Source organism: Crinia signifera, chromosome 4, assembly GCF_055691185.1.
Source record: "Crinia signifera chromosome 4, ASM5569118v1, whole genome shotgun sequence".
NCBI lineage: Eukaryota > Metazoa > Chordata > Amphibia > Anura > Myobatrachidae > Crinia > Crinia signifera.
In genome coordinates, this window is record NC_139220.1 from 226,270,493 (window position 1) to 226,285,654 (window position 15,162).

Consider the following 15,162-nt stretch of genomic DNA (forward strand, 5'->3'; position numbering starts at 1 on the left):
CTGCCACAAGCCCAATAAAGCAATGTTCGTAGGGGAGCTAGGGGGCATTCGCTGCACCCAGCGTTCACTCACCCACAGATTCTTGTGCTCAGTCCGCCCCTCTTACTGGAGGCAGGAACGCTGTGCAGCTGTCTCTCCTGGCACTCTGTTCCTCCAGAACTTTAGGACGGGCAATGCCGATGGCCACTCACTGTAGGACCCCTCCAACTAGGTCCGGTATTGCCTCTTGCCCTGACCCGCCGTACCGGCAGTCCTCCTGCAGGCTAGCAGGGCAGTGTTCCTCCCGGCGCCTCGTCCGACACCCACGCCCAGGCACCAAGGCTGTATACAGGGCCTCGTTCCACCTCCGTTTTTCCGGACCGGCACTGCTGGGGGTAGCTCGCAAGAGGACCCCGCTGCTGCATCCGGGGCCGTCTCTCACACGGACATGCCAGGCTTCTCCGCAGGACCACTGAGCCGGACCAAAGGTAGCCACTAATATCGCTTCTCAACAGGGGTCTACGATTGGGGGCTAATTCAAGCTTACTACTCGGGGGGAGCTTATTAACACATGGGGAAGAGCTCCATCTACAGCGGTAGGCACGGGGGAGCTCGGACACACAACCTTACTCACGTCCTGCCGTGGCCACGCCTCCTCAAATATTCTGATACTTAAGGTTGTCGTGATTGAAAAAGTTTGGGAACCACTGAGGTAAGGCCATGTGGGTGGGTGGCTGGATTACCAACACAGTTGTACAAAAAGTATTAATGGGCTGTGGAAACTAAGCGCTTTACATCAATTTTTGTCCAAGCATAGACTAGATCAAGATTCCTAACATTTGATATTCCTCCAGCCCCTTAGTAAAATCTGCCACCGGCTGTTTTACAGAGATCTACTGCATGATCTATTTTCCCTATTCATCTGAAAGTACATTAAACTCCAATAATCAGGCCTCACACACTTGCATCTTATCTTTATTTTTTATTTCTACAGTAAAATACATAACAGTCACTGAAGTCAGTAGCTATCTAGATTTGGCAAAGCCTGTTAGTTTCTTTCTATAATCTCCATATAGCTCAGAGAGTGAGCAGCTCAATCATTAAAGGCTTCTAAGTAGACAGAGAGCTGGAACTGTCAAGTAGTTCAACAATTAATTTTCTTCTTCCTACTAGATGGGCGAATTTTACTATCCAGAATATCTGGCCAAATTATTATCCTGTATAATATTAGATGTGACTTATGTGTTTTGCTATATCGCATTAGGATTTTTGTTTTTCCCTGACTCTGTATATGATTCTGTCTTACCCAGTAATATTCTTTTTACCACTATTGACTGCCATCGCTATTCGAACTGATCCCGTATATGTGCACTGATTTGAAGTGCACGTCAGTATTCCTTTTTTTTCATCGGTGCTCATAAATTGCGCTATACTGCCACTAATAAAAAACATACTTCACCATTAGAAGGACGTTTTATGATGCATAGCCCCATAATCTGAGTGGATTTGGTCCTTGAAATTGACCTTTCTGTAATTGTTCACCTTGTAAAAATTCCAATAACTGTATTCCTAACACCATGGATGGTAAAATAGTTTTCTAAGAAGACTGGCCCAAACAAATGCCTCTTATTTTTCTTCCCATGTACAATTCCTGAGATAGGATACATTGCACGTAGGATTCATCGGAATCGCAGGTGTCAGGTGCACATCGTTGCTGATTTTAGCAGCTGTGATACATCGCATGCGATTTGCTTTATATAGCCATATTTGCCAGCCCTGTAGTACAGCCCATCAGATAAATCATGATAATTTGCATGTAAAAATAGCACATCAAGTACGGAATCAGAAGGAAGGGCTTCCGGGGAGCTGCTGGGGGAATTCAAGGGAAATCAGATATGCCTTAAGGCTCAGACAAGTCTCAGTAGTGTATGGGGTCTTAACTGTCCAAAGGGCCACGCCTTATTCCTGCTATCGAAAGTCGTCCTTCCCTGCAAAAATCACTTGGGCGGGCGAAGATCGCTCAATGTGTGTATGCACTGAGCGATTGGCAGCCCAATGATTTTCCCCATCATTGCTGTACATACAAAAGGAACAAAAACACCCAGTTTGTATGCACCTTTGCACTTATGGTATATAGTAAACTGTCGTTATTCAATAAACGATCGTGACACAGTAACATTTAGATAAATGCATTGTAGAATGCATTTAATAAATACATTTAATAAAATGTTTTTTATTTCAAGTAACATGTTTTACTGGTTATTGTTATATCGGTCCAGTGACTTTTATTTTAATATTGAATGGAGAGGAAAGTTCTGGCTCTTTCTTTTGCCTTTATAAAATTTTCTTCAAATTGATATCCTGGGCCTTATTTTGGTTCATTCTTTCTGACAAAATCCTTCTTAGATGGACAAAACCATGTGCACTGCAGGGGGGGCAGATGTAACATGTGCAGAGAGAATTAGATTTGGGTGAGTAATTTTGTTTCTGTGCAGGGAAAATACTGACTGCTTTATTTTTACACTGCAATATAGATCTCACTTTGAAGTAAAACCCCACCCAAATCTAATTCTCTCTGCACAAGTTACATCTGCCCCACCTGCAGTGCACATGGTTTTGCCCATCTAAGAAGGATTTTGTCAGAAAGAATGAACCAAAATAAGGCCCCCTGTGAGGTATCTGATGAAGCCGCTGATACCTGATAGGAGGCGAAGAAACGCGTCAAACAGGTTTTTTTTATCCTCACCTTCCTTTCTGGATCTCCAGAATAGGATCCCGTATCTGCCTGCCTAAGAAAAGCAAGTATTGTACACCTTTTGATCTACCACTGCATGCAATAGTAGTAGGTCAGTAGCAGCCCGGGACTCAATTCACCCATTTTTTTAATATAACTTTTCTATTCTTTTGCGCTTTTTATTGCAATTTTTATGGATTTTTTTTATGGTCTGGCCAGACACTGGACACTCAGAACTGCTCTCAGTGATTAAAAATATCCGGGTACTATCACCACAGGGAGTTTCGTATTGGCTAGATTGTAAAACCAACTGCTGGATAGTCACTAATGTGTTTGTATATATTAGAGTGATTTAAAATGTTGAATAGCACTGGCCAGTGCAACTTAAGTGTATAATAAATTCTTAAAAACTTTTTACATACATTGTTTCTAGCGCGTGTATATTTTTTTGATATCCTGTGATATATAGAAGTAAAAGTGCAAAAATCACATTTATTATAATGGTATTTAAAAGAGTTAAAAATAAAAATAAGAAAAGTGACCCTTTATTGGTTATAAATAGACTTTGGACAAACTTGCACTGATGTCCTGCAGTGGTTGCTTTCTCTGTAACTGTCTTCCTAGCCCACAAACATATGTACAGGAACAATAGAACTGGTTATAAAGAACACCTGCCCACTTACAAAATATAAAACATGCCCCTTCCTTTGAACAGGCCTGAAGAGAGGATGCTTATACTGTCGTCCTATTTTTATGGCCCTAATTTCTTTTCGATTCAGTACTCTTCCCTTACCTTCCTTCCTCTACTCATCCCTCAACTTGCCCCAGATATATACTATCCGCAAAGGCAATCCCATCCCTCCACTCCCTTCACAAGGTTTGGGTGCCCCTATCTTGTTGCCTCTTTGCCTATCTCATCCTGGATGTCTGTGTTTTTCAAGTAAAACATGTTCCAATCTGAACGTATAACCTTTCCTCTTCTTAACAGGGACCCACTCATCTCCCTCTCTACACTTATAAATTCCACCTCTGTAATGTCTCTTATACCTTACCCCTAATGTCATTAAAGCTCTAATCAATGTACAGTACTCATCATCCCATAGGTCAATTATACCCCTTTTCTCTCTGTCCCCTCCCTTACTTTTTCCCATTATAATCATTAAGAAGGCTGCCACATATATTATTTCATTTCTAAATGGTCTGTACTAGCCTCCCTTCTCTGCAACTTTCTTCACTTGCTACCCACCCCCCTTTGGAAATCAGTTCTCAATAACTCTGCACCCTCCTACATCTCTGACCTTATTTCTGTCCACATGGCCATCCCCCTCTAATACCTCCCACCCCCCATTTGTCTCTTCCTGTTATACTTGCTTCTATGAATTGTATATAAATATAAATTGTATAATTTGTTAGCTGCCATCTGCATGCTACCCAAGGGCGTAAATACCATAGGTGCAAGGGGTGCAGCTGCTATGGGGCCCAGAGCTGAAGGGGGCCCATATTTGCTGTCTAACTAATATTTTTTACATACATTTATCACCATCACAAATGTAAATGTATTTGTAGCTTTAATGTTCCCAAAGCTCCTGATATGTCCCTTAACGCAGAAGAGGTATTTGGGCTATTCTGAATATATATTACATGTTTTTTTATATTTAAGAAGCTACTATTCACTTTAAAAAATGTATAGCAGTTTCAGAAGATCATCATAACAAATAAACATATTTTGCAAAAACTTATAGTTGGCAGTGATTTGTTTTCCAAACACTGCTTAAAGTTGTATGCTGTGTACACACGGTTTCACATTAGATTTTGACTATATGCCAATGCGAGCTCCCGTCAGCTGAAATCAAAAAGTCAAATAGACAGTGCAGCAATGACTATATAGTGCAGATTGAATGTAGATAGTACAAACTGTATGTAAAGAGCACATGAGTTAGCAAAGATTGCAGAGTAATCGAATCTTATGGTGTGAACACACGGTGAGATTTCTTTGCTATTCAACTCAAATTTGATTGCTATGCAATCTTTGCTAACTGTGCTATTTACATACTAGTCTTTCAAATGCTTTCATGGACTAACTTGAGTGGCCATGAAAGCATTCGAAAGACTAGTACTGAAGTACCTGAGAGAAGTGACCAACTCACACCTTGACCCCATGCAGTTCGCCTACCGGGCGAAAAGAAGTGTAGAGAATGCAGTGAATCTTGGGCTGGACCATATTTTACAACACCTTGACCATCCAGGCACCTATGCGAGAGTCCTATTCGTGGACTTCAGCTCAGCATTTAACACTATAATCCCTGGCATCCTGCAGCCAAAACTCCTCTCGTTAGGAGTCCCAGGATCAGCATGTTCATGGATAGTGGACTTTCTAACGGCAAGGGAACAGGTGGTCAAAGCTGGCGCCTTCTCGTCCAGCACACAAACAATCAGTACTGGAGCCCCCCAAGGATGCGTCCTCTACCCTCTGCTCCTCTCTCTCTACAAGAATGACTGCACCTCAGCTGAACAGTCAGTGAAAATCATCAAATTCGCAGACGACACCACTATCATCAGCCTAATCAAGGATGGTGACAAGACCGCGTACAGGCATGTAGTGGAGAAGCTGACACAGTGGTACAGCAACAACAACCTCGATCTAAACCCCACCAAAACATTTGAGATGGTGGTCGACTACAGGAAAAAAACAAATGCACTTGTGGAGAATGTCTTATGTTCCTCGATCTGGTACGGTGGCACAGGCAAGAATGACAAACAAAAACTGCAGAGGGTAGTGAAGCCTGGGAAAAGGATCATAGGGACCAACCTCCCCCCAATAAGGGATCTGTTCTCATCCAGGGTAAGGAAACGCGCTGAGAAGATCACGAAGAACAAGCTGCATCCCGGTCACAACCTGTTCAACATCCTACCATCCGGAAGACGGTTCAGGTCTGTCCCCGACAAAACTTCTTTCCGTTAGCCGTCCATCACCTGATCAATCTAGTCAAAGCGAATGCAATCCCAATGTCAACAGCCAAACAACCTGACCCTACTTGGCGACCTGACCACCATAGTCGTAGCAAGAAATGGAATGCATGTAATGTCTTAATGTAATGTATGTAATGTCTCCCCCCGCCCCATACCCCTGTTTGATGCTGCACTGTAATCCACAAAAAATTCCTAGTGTGCGCAAGCATACATGGCCAATAAAGTTGATTCTTTTCTATTCTGTTCTATTCTATACAATTCATGCTATCTATATTCAATCTGCACTGTCTATTTAGCTTTTCGATTTCAACTGAATGGAAGCGTGCATCAGAATCGAATATAGAAAGCTTAGAAATATGTTCTATCTCCATTTGATGTCTATGCGATCCCGATTCGATTTTGACTATATAGTCAAAATAGAATGTCAAGTTGTACTGTGTGTACATAGCATTAGTGGATTAGCAAAGGAATCTCACTGTGTGTACACACCATTACAAAATGAAAGGGCTCATACAAATGAGGGCTTCCCATGTGAGAACAGCATTCTGTCTGGATCTAGCCAGCACTAAAAATCCAATCCTAGGATAAAGGGGGTTATTCTGATTCACTTGGAAAGCCACAATCACTCTCTAATGGACAAAACCATAAGCACTGCAGGTGGGGCTGATGTACCATGTGCAGAGAGAGTTAGATTTGGGTGTTTTATTGTTTCTGAGCAGGGTAAATACTGGCTGCTTTATTTTTACACTGCAATATAGATATCAGTTTGAAATACACCCCACCCAAATATAACTCTCTCTGCACATGTTAAATCAGCCCCACCTGCAGTGCATATGGTTTCGTCCATTAAAGAGTGATTGTGCCTTTCCGAGTGACAGCAGCGTGAAAGGACTCGGAGCAGGATCGAGTCTCTGGTACATACCGAAGCACACGTCCAGGATAACCAAACGGAACAGGACGCTGGGACAACACGCGTCCACACCGCCCATGACATCAGGACACAGAGGAACCCAATCCCTTAAATGTTCAACCACCCCCCTGCGGGAGATGGTCAAAACAAAGGGGCTCACCCTGCTCCTTTAACCTGCAATATTGTTTGGCATATTGTATATCATTTAGAAATCATCTGAACTATTTATTGATGTATTCTATCTTCTATGGGCACACGGAGACGGGACTTACTTATTGCCAGCTACAGGCAGCTAATTACCACCCAACAAGCATTTGTGCGTTTGCCTGGCAAATAGTAACTTTTATGAACATACAGAGCCGGGACCATTCCATTGCAGCTATTTGCAGCCAATTATCACCTCTTAATTAATAACACAGAATCAAACACTGTGGAATGTTCCTCTCATATGTTATGCTTATTATCTCCCATAGAATAATTCAGAATAGTCCAAGGGTGTAGGTGACTGCATACTTTGGAGAGAATACTACAAATAAGAGCTTGATCATCAGCCACAAATATAAGCAACATTGTAACTTCTCAAACTGTCTACAAGTGAAGCTCAAGTATAGCTACGTATAATTATTATTATTATTATTATTATTACATCAAGGCTGTTTAAATATTTGTAATACTTTCCTAAGTAAATGTTTCCCCCTCACTTGTACACGGGGGTATTTTTCAGAGCGGCTATTTGATTTGTGGTACTCATCAAACATAGTGATATATGACACCCACTAAATGCACAAATAATTACCTTTCTCCCGAGCATGGGCTTATTCAGATCTGATCACAGTACAAATTTGTTTGGAAAATGGGCAAAACCATGTGCATTGCAGGTGGGGCAGATGTAACATGTACAGAGAGAGTTAAATTTGGGTGGGGTGTGTTGAAACTGAAATCTACATTGCAGTGTAAAAATAAATCAGACGGTATTTACCCTGCACAGAAACTAAATAACTCACACAAATCTAACTCTCTCTGCACATGTTACATCTGCCCCACCTGCAGTGCACATGGTTTTGCCAATTTTCCATACAAATTGGTACTGCGCTCAGATCTGAATAAGGGCCATGGAGTGATGCTTTGTTTCTAGACTGCAATTCTTTGCGATATAAACAGTAGATACCCACTGGCTGTAATCAAACATACAGTCCTACCACACTAACTACGCCCAAACTCATCCCGCACTTGGAAGCTAAGAAGTGTTGGCCCGGGCTAGTACCTGACGGGGAGACCTCTACGGAATACCCAGGTACCGTATGTCTGTTCATATACAGAACACACCGCCTAAAAGGGATCATACTGTATTGCATAAGTGTCTATGGTTGAAACTGCATCACACGAACATAAGACAGGTGACCCATGATTTAAGTTACCATGCTACCATGCTATCACTTATGCTATGTGGTGAATAATGATGGTATGAATGAAGGTCCTCCTATAACGACACATTTATACACAGGAGAGACATTCTGCATTTAACTGATCCTCTGAGCAACCGGACTGACTCACCATTACACAAATTTGTGACACATTGACACATATGCCATAATTTCGCGATTGCTATATTGCAGGCAGCAGGGACATTATAGGAACTTATATTTATTTTCTAACTAATAACTTAATAAAACTATTATTTTATAGCAAAATATCTTTTATACTGGTTTCTCGGAAAATGTGCTCCCAAAAATAGTTTACTTTTTCTCTTCCCCCTATACAAGTCTTTCCGAGTGAATCAGAATAACCCCCCAAAGTGCCAACAGTGTGCATGGATATTCTTAGTGGATCCCTGACAGACTGAAGACATAAGACAATAGAGTAGACCATATACATTTCTGCCTGTGTTTGCCCCTTGTAGAGCTTTCTTCATTTGAGTCAATGAACTTGATCTGCAGAAACAGGTAAGGTGGAATCAATATAGATGGCGCTAGTGAGCTACCTATTCAATGTAGTGATGGTAATATCCTCACACAGAAGGATGAAAACAGGAGTAACCACATTTGTTAGCCAATTCATCAACTATCTGTTTTTCAACTTCATGCAATTCTAATTCATGTTTTTGGACTCCACAAGAGAGCCGAGTGATAGAGCCCAGTGTAGATCATTGTGTGTCAGGCAAGAGGCTTCAGAAAAGACTGTGGTTTTGAGAGAGCCTGCATAAGTCCCAAGAGACTGTAACAGACTATGGGCCTCATTCTAACCACTGACACCATCGGTGATCGTAAATCCATGCAAACCTCAGAAAATGAGATGGCTGCATATATGCAACCTCACTGACCTCAACCACCTACTTGTGAGAGAAGCGGTCATCCCCATTATCTGCATTTACAGCCCCTTACTTAGTGCAGAAGATTTGACTGAAATCAGATTGATTTCTGCATACTCTCACATCTAATAGCTAGAGATGTGCGGGCTCGGATTCCTCAGATCCGAGCCAGCACGGACGTCATCAATCCGGGCCCGGATACGAGCAGCGCTCGGCGCTTCCCGCCTGACTCGAATCCGGGCGCACGGGCAAAACGTCATCGCCCGGTGTCGGATTCTCGCGAGATCACGGAACCCTTAAATTCCGCAACCTCGCGCCGCCATCTTCACTCCAATCTCGGAGAAGGGTAGGGAAGGGTGTGCTGCTGCTGTGTGTGGTCTCGAAAAAAAACAGTTTGTATCCCTATTGCACACTGAATGAGAAATATACATATAATAATCAGATAATACAGAGATCTTGGTTGCATATATCTGCAGATATAGGGTTAAGCCCCCAGGCCGTACGTCAAGGCGTCTCTGTCACTGGGCACCTGAATGACAGACCTCTGATTGAGCAGCTTACCAATAAAAGTGTTGTGCAGTTGAGAGGCATAGATGGGTCAGCAATAGGAGGGATTGCTGACACCTGAGTGCCATTGGAGAAGCCAGGGGTATCTCCAGGTAAGCTGGCTCTCAGATGTTGTAAGCCATTATCATGTGGCCTTACACTGGGCTATTAGGCCCATAAATTTGTTATTGTGCATGGGATGGGTTTGGGAGTGTGGTTCCCCCTTTGTTGGTATGGCTGGTCTGCTCCAGGGTAGCACACCCTAACACTTTATTAACATTTATGTTTTTTCCCTATTGTATGTATTATTTTAATCACACCTTCACCTCCCTACATAGCACTTATGTGCTTCTTATTTAACACCTACTAACTTTCATTTGTGTGCTGCCCTGGAGTAGTCAGCCTGTGTCGGCATGTTGGGGGCCCACACCCCAGACCCATACCCAGTGTTAGGGACCCCCAGTGACAGAGACGCCTTGACGTACGGCCTGGGGGCTTAACCCTATATCTGCAGATATATGCAACCAAGATCTCTGTATTATCTGATTATTATATGTATATTTCTCATTCAGTGTGCAATAGGGATACAAACTGTTTTTTTTCCTAACCAGATTTACCCCTCCCTGTTGGCACCTGAATGACAGACCTCTGATTGAGCAGCTTACCAATAAAAGTGTTGTGTGTGGTCTCTGCTGGGGCCCGTGCTGCTGTGTACTGTGTCTCTGCTCAGTGATCAAGACATCACCATTGCAAGGATGACTGGTGCTGTGTTCTGTCTCTCCTTTGTGCTGGGGCCTGCCTCTGCTGAGTCTGCTCCTGTATAGTCAGTCACAGTGTGATAGTCCACTGGTGCTGCTAGTGCCTATTGCAGTATATAATTCTAGTCTGCTGTTGCCACTGGCTACCAGTATTTATCGCAGTATATAATTCCAGTCTTCTGTTGCCGCTGGCTACCAGTATTATTTATCACAGTCAGGGCCGGCGCTACCCGCTCAGCGCAGCCTGCAATGCAGGTAGGCGCCGGCCCTGAGAGGCGCTCCGACGAGTCCTGCCCGCCAGCCTCCTCTAACAGCGCTGCTGCTGCCGGGTGCCGCAGTCGGCAGTGCACGCACCTGTCAAAATATATGACAGCCTTGGCGCCGGCAGCAGGCTCTGAGAGGCGCTCCGAGTACTGCCCGCCCCCGCCAGCTCCCTTTAACAGCGCTGCTGCTGCCGGGTGCCGCAGTCGACAGTGCACCTGTCAATATATATGACAGCCTCAGCGCCGGCAGCAGGATCAGCGCGCCACGCAGGCAGCACAGCGGAGCCCTGAGCCCTGTACCACTGTGTCAGCCATCGCTGGCTGCTGTCAGCGTCATGGTCAGCCAGGAGAAAGCTGGTGCCAGGAAGCCACTCCTATTAATGGAGACTGGAGGTGCTGCTGAGTGCCAGGAATAAGGTAATAACCACAGACCATATAATTTTGGTGCTCCCCCCCCCCCCCAACTATATATATATATATATATATATATATATATATATATATATATATATTGTCCAGTCAGATAGCACAGCAGTTCTGGATGTATTATAATATGTGTCCCTGCACTCATAAAAAAAACTTTTGTGCTCTACAGAAAGTGGTACCCCTGCTACCTTCCAGAATGCTGACAAGTAGCAGCATCAGCTCCCACCCAGATACTTCTCGTCAGCAACTGTTACATGGTGCTACTACTGTCAGCAATTGGTGTGGGCATTACACGGTGCTACTACTGTCAGCAATTGGTTTGGGCATTACACGGTGCTTCTACTGTCAGCAATTGGTGTGGGCATTACACGGTGCTACTACTGTCAGCAATTGGTGTGGGCATTACACGGTGCTTCTACTGTCAGCAATTGGTGTGGGCATTACACGGTGCTACTACTGTCAGCAATTGGTGTGGGTGTTACACGGTGCTACTACTGTCAGCAATTGGTGTGGGCATTACACGGTGCTACTACTGTCAGCAATTGGTGTGGGTGTTACACGGTGCTACTACTGTCTGCAACTGGTGTGGGCGTTAAACGGTGCTACTACTGTCGGCAATTGGTGTGGGCATTACACGGTACTACTACTGTCGGCAACTGGTGTGGACGTTACACGGTGCTACTACAGTCGCCAACTGGTGTGGGCGTTACACGGTGCTACTTCTGTCCGCAGCTGGTGTGGGCGTTACATGGTGCTACTTCTGTCAGCAATTGGTGTGGGCGTTACACGGTGCTACTACTGTCCGAAACTGGTGTGGGCGTTACACGGTGCTACTTCTGTCGGCAGCTGGTGTGGGCGTTACACGGTGCTACTTCTGTCGGCAGCTGGTGTGGGCGTTACACGGTGCCACTTCTGTCGGCAGCTGGTGTCGGCTTTACATGGTGCTATTACTGTTGGCAACTGGTACTGGCGTTACACGGTGCAACTACTGTCGGCAACTGGTGTGAGTGTTACACGGTGCTACTATTGTTGGCAACCGGTGTGGGCGTTACACGGTGCTACTTCTGTCGGCAGCTGGTGTGGGCGTTACATATAATCAGCGCTTCTAATGAGGGCAACAGTGAGCTTTATGTATAAGCAATGCTACTACTGTAGGATACATTTGGCATTATGTATAAGCAATGCTACTACTATCAGAGCTTGTGGTCCGACAGCTGCAGTTATTGATTGGCTGTCGGACCGAGAGCTCCAATTGGCTCATGAGCTGGCGCCATATTTGAAAATGAATTCCATGCCTATGTAGGCTCTGCTGGTCTCAGGGCTAGACTGGACTTGATTACACAGCAGTACTGGGGCATTGTTTAAGGGGCACTACTCGTGGCATTATGTGTATAAGCAGAAGTACTTGGGGCATTATGCATAGCATAATGTGTAAGGTGCATCACGATGTGTGGCATATCTTGTAATTTACATTACTGTGAAGCATAATGAGGAATGGCCATTATGGCATGTGGCATAATGTGTAACAACGGTGTTATTGGTACTGTTATGTGGCCATGCCCCTACATTTTTTTGCGCGCACTCTCCCTGTTCTCTCTGAAGTGGTGGTAGTGGGGTGGGGTCACAATTCCTTTTCTGTCACAGTTACAGCTCTGGTGCTGTGTAATGAGAATAAGATTGTGCTACTGTGTCATGATTTGAACTGGGAGTACTATTGTGTGCCCATGCCCCTTCCTTGTGAGACCACACATCTTTTTTCGGTGTGCGCTGTCTCTTTGTAAAGTATGAGGGGGCGCAAATGTAAAGTTTGCAGGAGGGCGCCAAACACCCTAGCACCGGCCCTGATCACAGTATATAAAAATCCAGTCTGCTGTTTCCACTGGCTACCAGTATTTATCGCAGTATATAATTCCAGTCTGTTGCCACTGGCTACCAGTATTTATTGCAGTATATAATTCCAATCTGCTGTTTCCACTGGCTACCAGTACTATCAGTCCAGGGGTGCCCACATGTGTGCTGTATCCATCCAGGGGTGCCCACATGTGTGCTGTATTTGTCCAGGGGTGCCCCCATGTGTCCTGTATCAGTCCTGGGGTGCCCGCATGTGTGCCATATAATTCCAGGGGTGCCCCATGTGTCCCATATCAGACCAGGGGAGATGCCCTTTTTTTTAATGAAAATAAAATTAAGGTTTTTTTTTTTTACTGCAAGGGCTGTTAAATGCGCTGTAGTCCAGGGGTGAGCCAAGAGTGCTGTATAATTCATGGGGTGTTGCTAAGTAAGGTGTGCTGCTCTTTTTTATAATTAAAAGAATACACATTTTTATTTTTACTGCAGGAATTTGTCTGCCGTATAATTCCATGCCTGCCGCCATGTGTGCCGTAACAGTCCAGGGGTGCCGCCATCTGTGCCGTATAATTCCATGTGTGCTGTATCAAGTCAGGGGTGCCACCATCTGTGCTGTATAATTCCTGGGGTAAGCCAAGTCTGCCGTATAATTCATGGGGTGCTGCCAAGTGTGCTGTATTAGTCCAGGGGTGATGCTAAGCATGCCATATCAGTCCAGGGGTGATGCTAGGTGTGCTGTATCAGACATGGGGAGATGCTAAGTGTGCCATATCAGTCCAGGGGTGATGGTAAATGTGCCGTATCAGTCCAGGGGTGATGCTACCTGTGCCATATCAGTCCAGGGGTAATTCTAGGTGTGCAGTATCAGCCTAGAGGGGATGCTAAGTGTGCCATATCAGTCTAGTGTTTGTGCCGCACACTTGTGTGGCTTATCATAGTTATCCAGCTACCTCGGTGCAACCTTTTGCCCTAAAAACAATATTGTAAGGTGTGAGCTGTTCAGAATAAACTGTAAATGAGTGGAAATGAATGTTATTGAGGTTAATATAGCAGAGGAGCAAAAAAAAAAAAAAATTATGCGATTTTAGCAGTTTTTATGCTTTTTTAACAAAAAAATCAGAACCCAAAACCCAAGAAATCCAAACACAAAACACTTAGGAGGTGTTTTGGCAAAACCCATTAGAACCTAAAACCTCAAGGTAATCAGAACCCAAAACCCAAAACCCAAAAAGTGTCCGGTGCACATCTCTACTAATAGCGCACAGCTCTGTCTACACATCTAAAACACACCTACTGGATGCTTATTCCAGATGTAAAAGCCAACTTGTGTCCACTTTATTGCCCAATAATGCCCATTCATTCATAAATGAGAAGTGACTGAGGTGTGCAACTCTGTATCATTGATAAATGTTATGAATGCAGGCCATGATGCATGTAAGACATTGCTAAATATCATGATATATGACTGCCTTTGGAATTATGCGCTACACCAAATCATGCTCAGTGGACCAGATGTACTAACTAGCTTGAAAAGTGTTAAAATGGAGTGATCAACAGCCAGCCAATCAGCTCCAAGCTGTCAGCCTGTGACATGACATTTGAGAACTGATTGGCTGGTTGTTTATCACTCTTCAAGCTTAGTAAATCTGTCCTTATGTGTCTAAACTGTAGCTGGAGCAGCGCAGTGAGGTAGTGTGCTGAAATGGCAGTTATTTACTTAGTTTCATTGTTTCTGAAAGTAAAAATACCATTTATGCTTAACCATGAGTTGCTGGCTATTTAGAACCAAACACTGCACAATTGAAATTATCCATGTTTTACAGTTTATGCTGCATTATGGAAGGTACACACATAGCAGAGACAGGCGTTGTGCAAACCCTATTGACACTTTGGGTGTAATTTAATAGGATGAGAGACTCAGAAAGTGAGAGATTTGGGACCTTATTCTGATTAATTTGGTCCTCTGTGCATTCGCCAGGTGCACGCACCCTACACGCCGAGCGGGGAGCGGAGGAGGGCAGGGGCGCCGGCCAGCCCCATTAGCATAGTGGAACGCCCAGCATTCCATGGGAGTTCCCAGGCTAATGAGGCCGTGACGGATATGCAGGGGGCGGGCAGCTGACATCACCAGATGCCCACCCTGTCCTTGCACAGGGCGCCCGCAGTTTAGACTATATAGGTCACTCTGAACTGCGTGCACGGGAGAAATCACTTCCCCATCTGCGAATGGATGATTATGTAAATCATCTATTCGCAGCCGTGCGAGGGGGGGCTGCCGGCACTGTGGGCAGTGGGTGGCGTCTGATGGACTTGCAAGGCTGCGAATTTCACAGCCTTGTGAATCAATCAGAATAAGGCCCTTGGTAAGAAATCTCCAGTTTTTTTAAAGCGGCAATTATTTACACTGCAAATCAAACTGG

At 44.4% G+C, this 15,162-nt stretch overlaps 1 pseudogene; it reads left to right on the forward strand.

Moving 5' to 3' along the window:
- The first annotated feature begins 7,778 nt into the window (after nucleotides 1–7,778).
- LOC146076193 (5S ribosomal RNA) lies at nucleotides 7,779–7,899 on the forward strand (annotated as a pseudogene).
- Nucleotides 7,900–15,162: the final 7,263 nt, after the last annotated feature.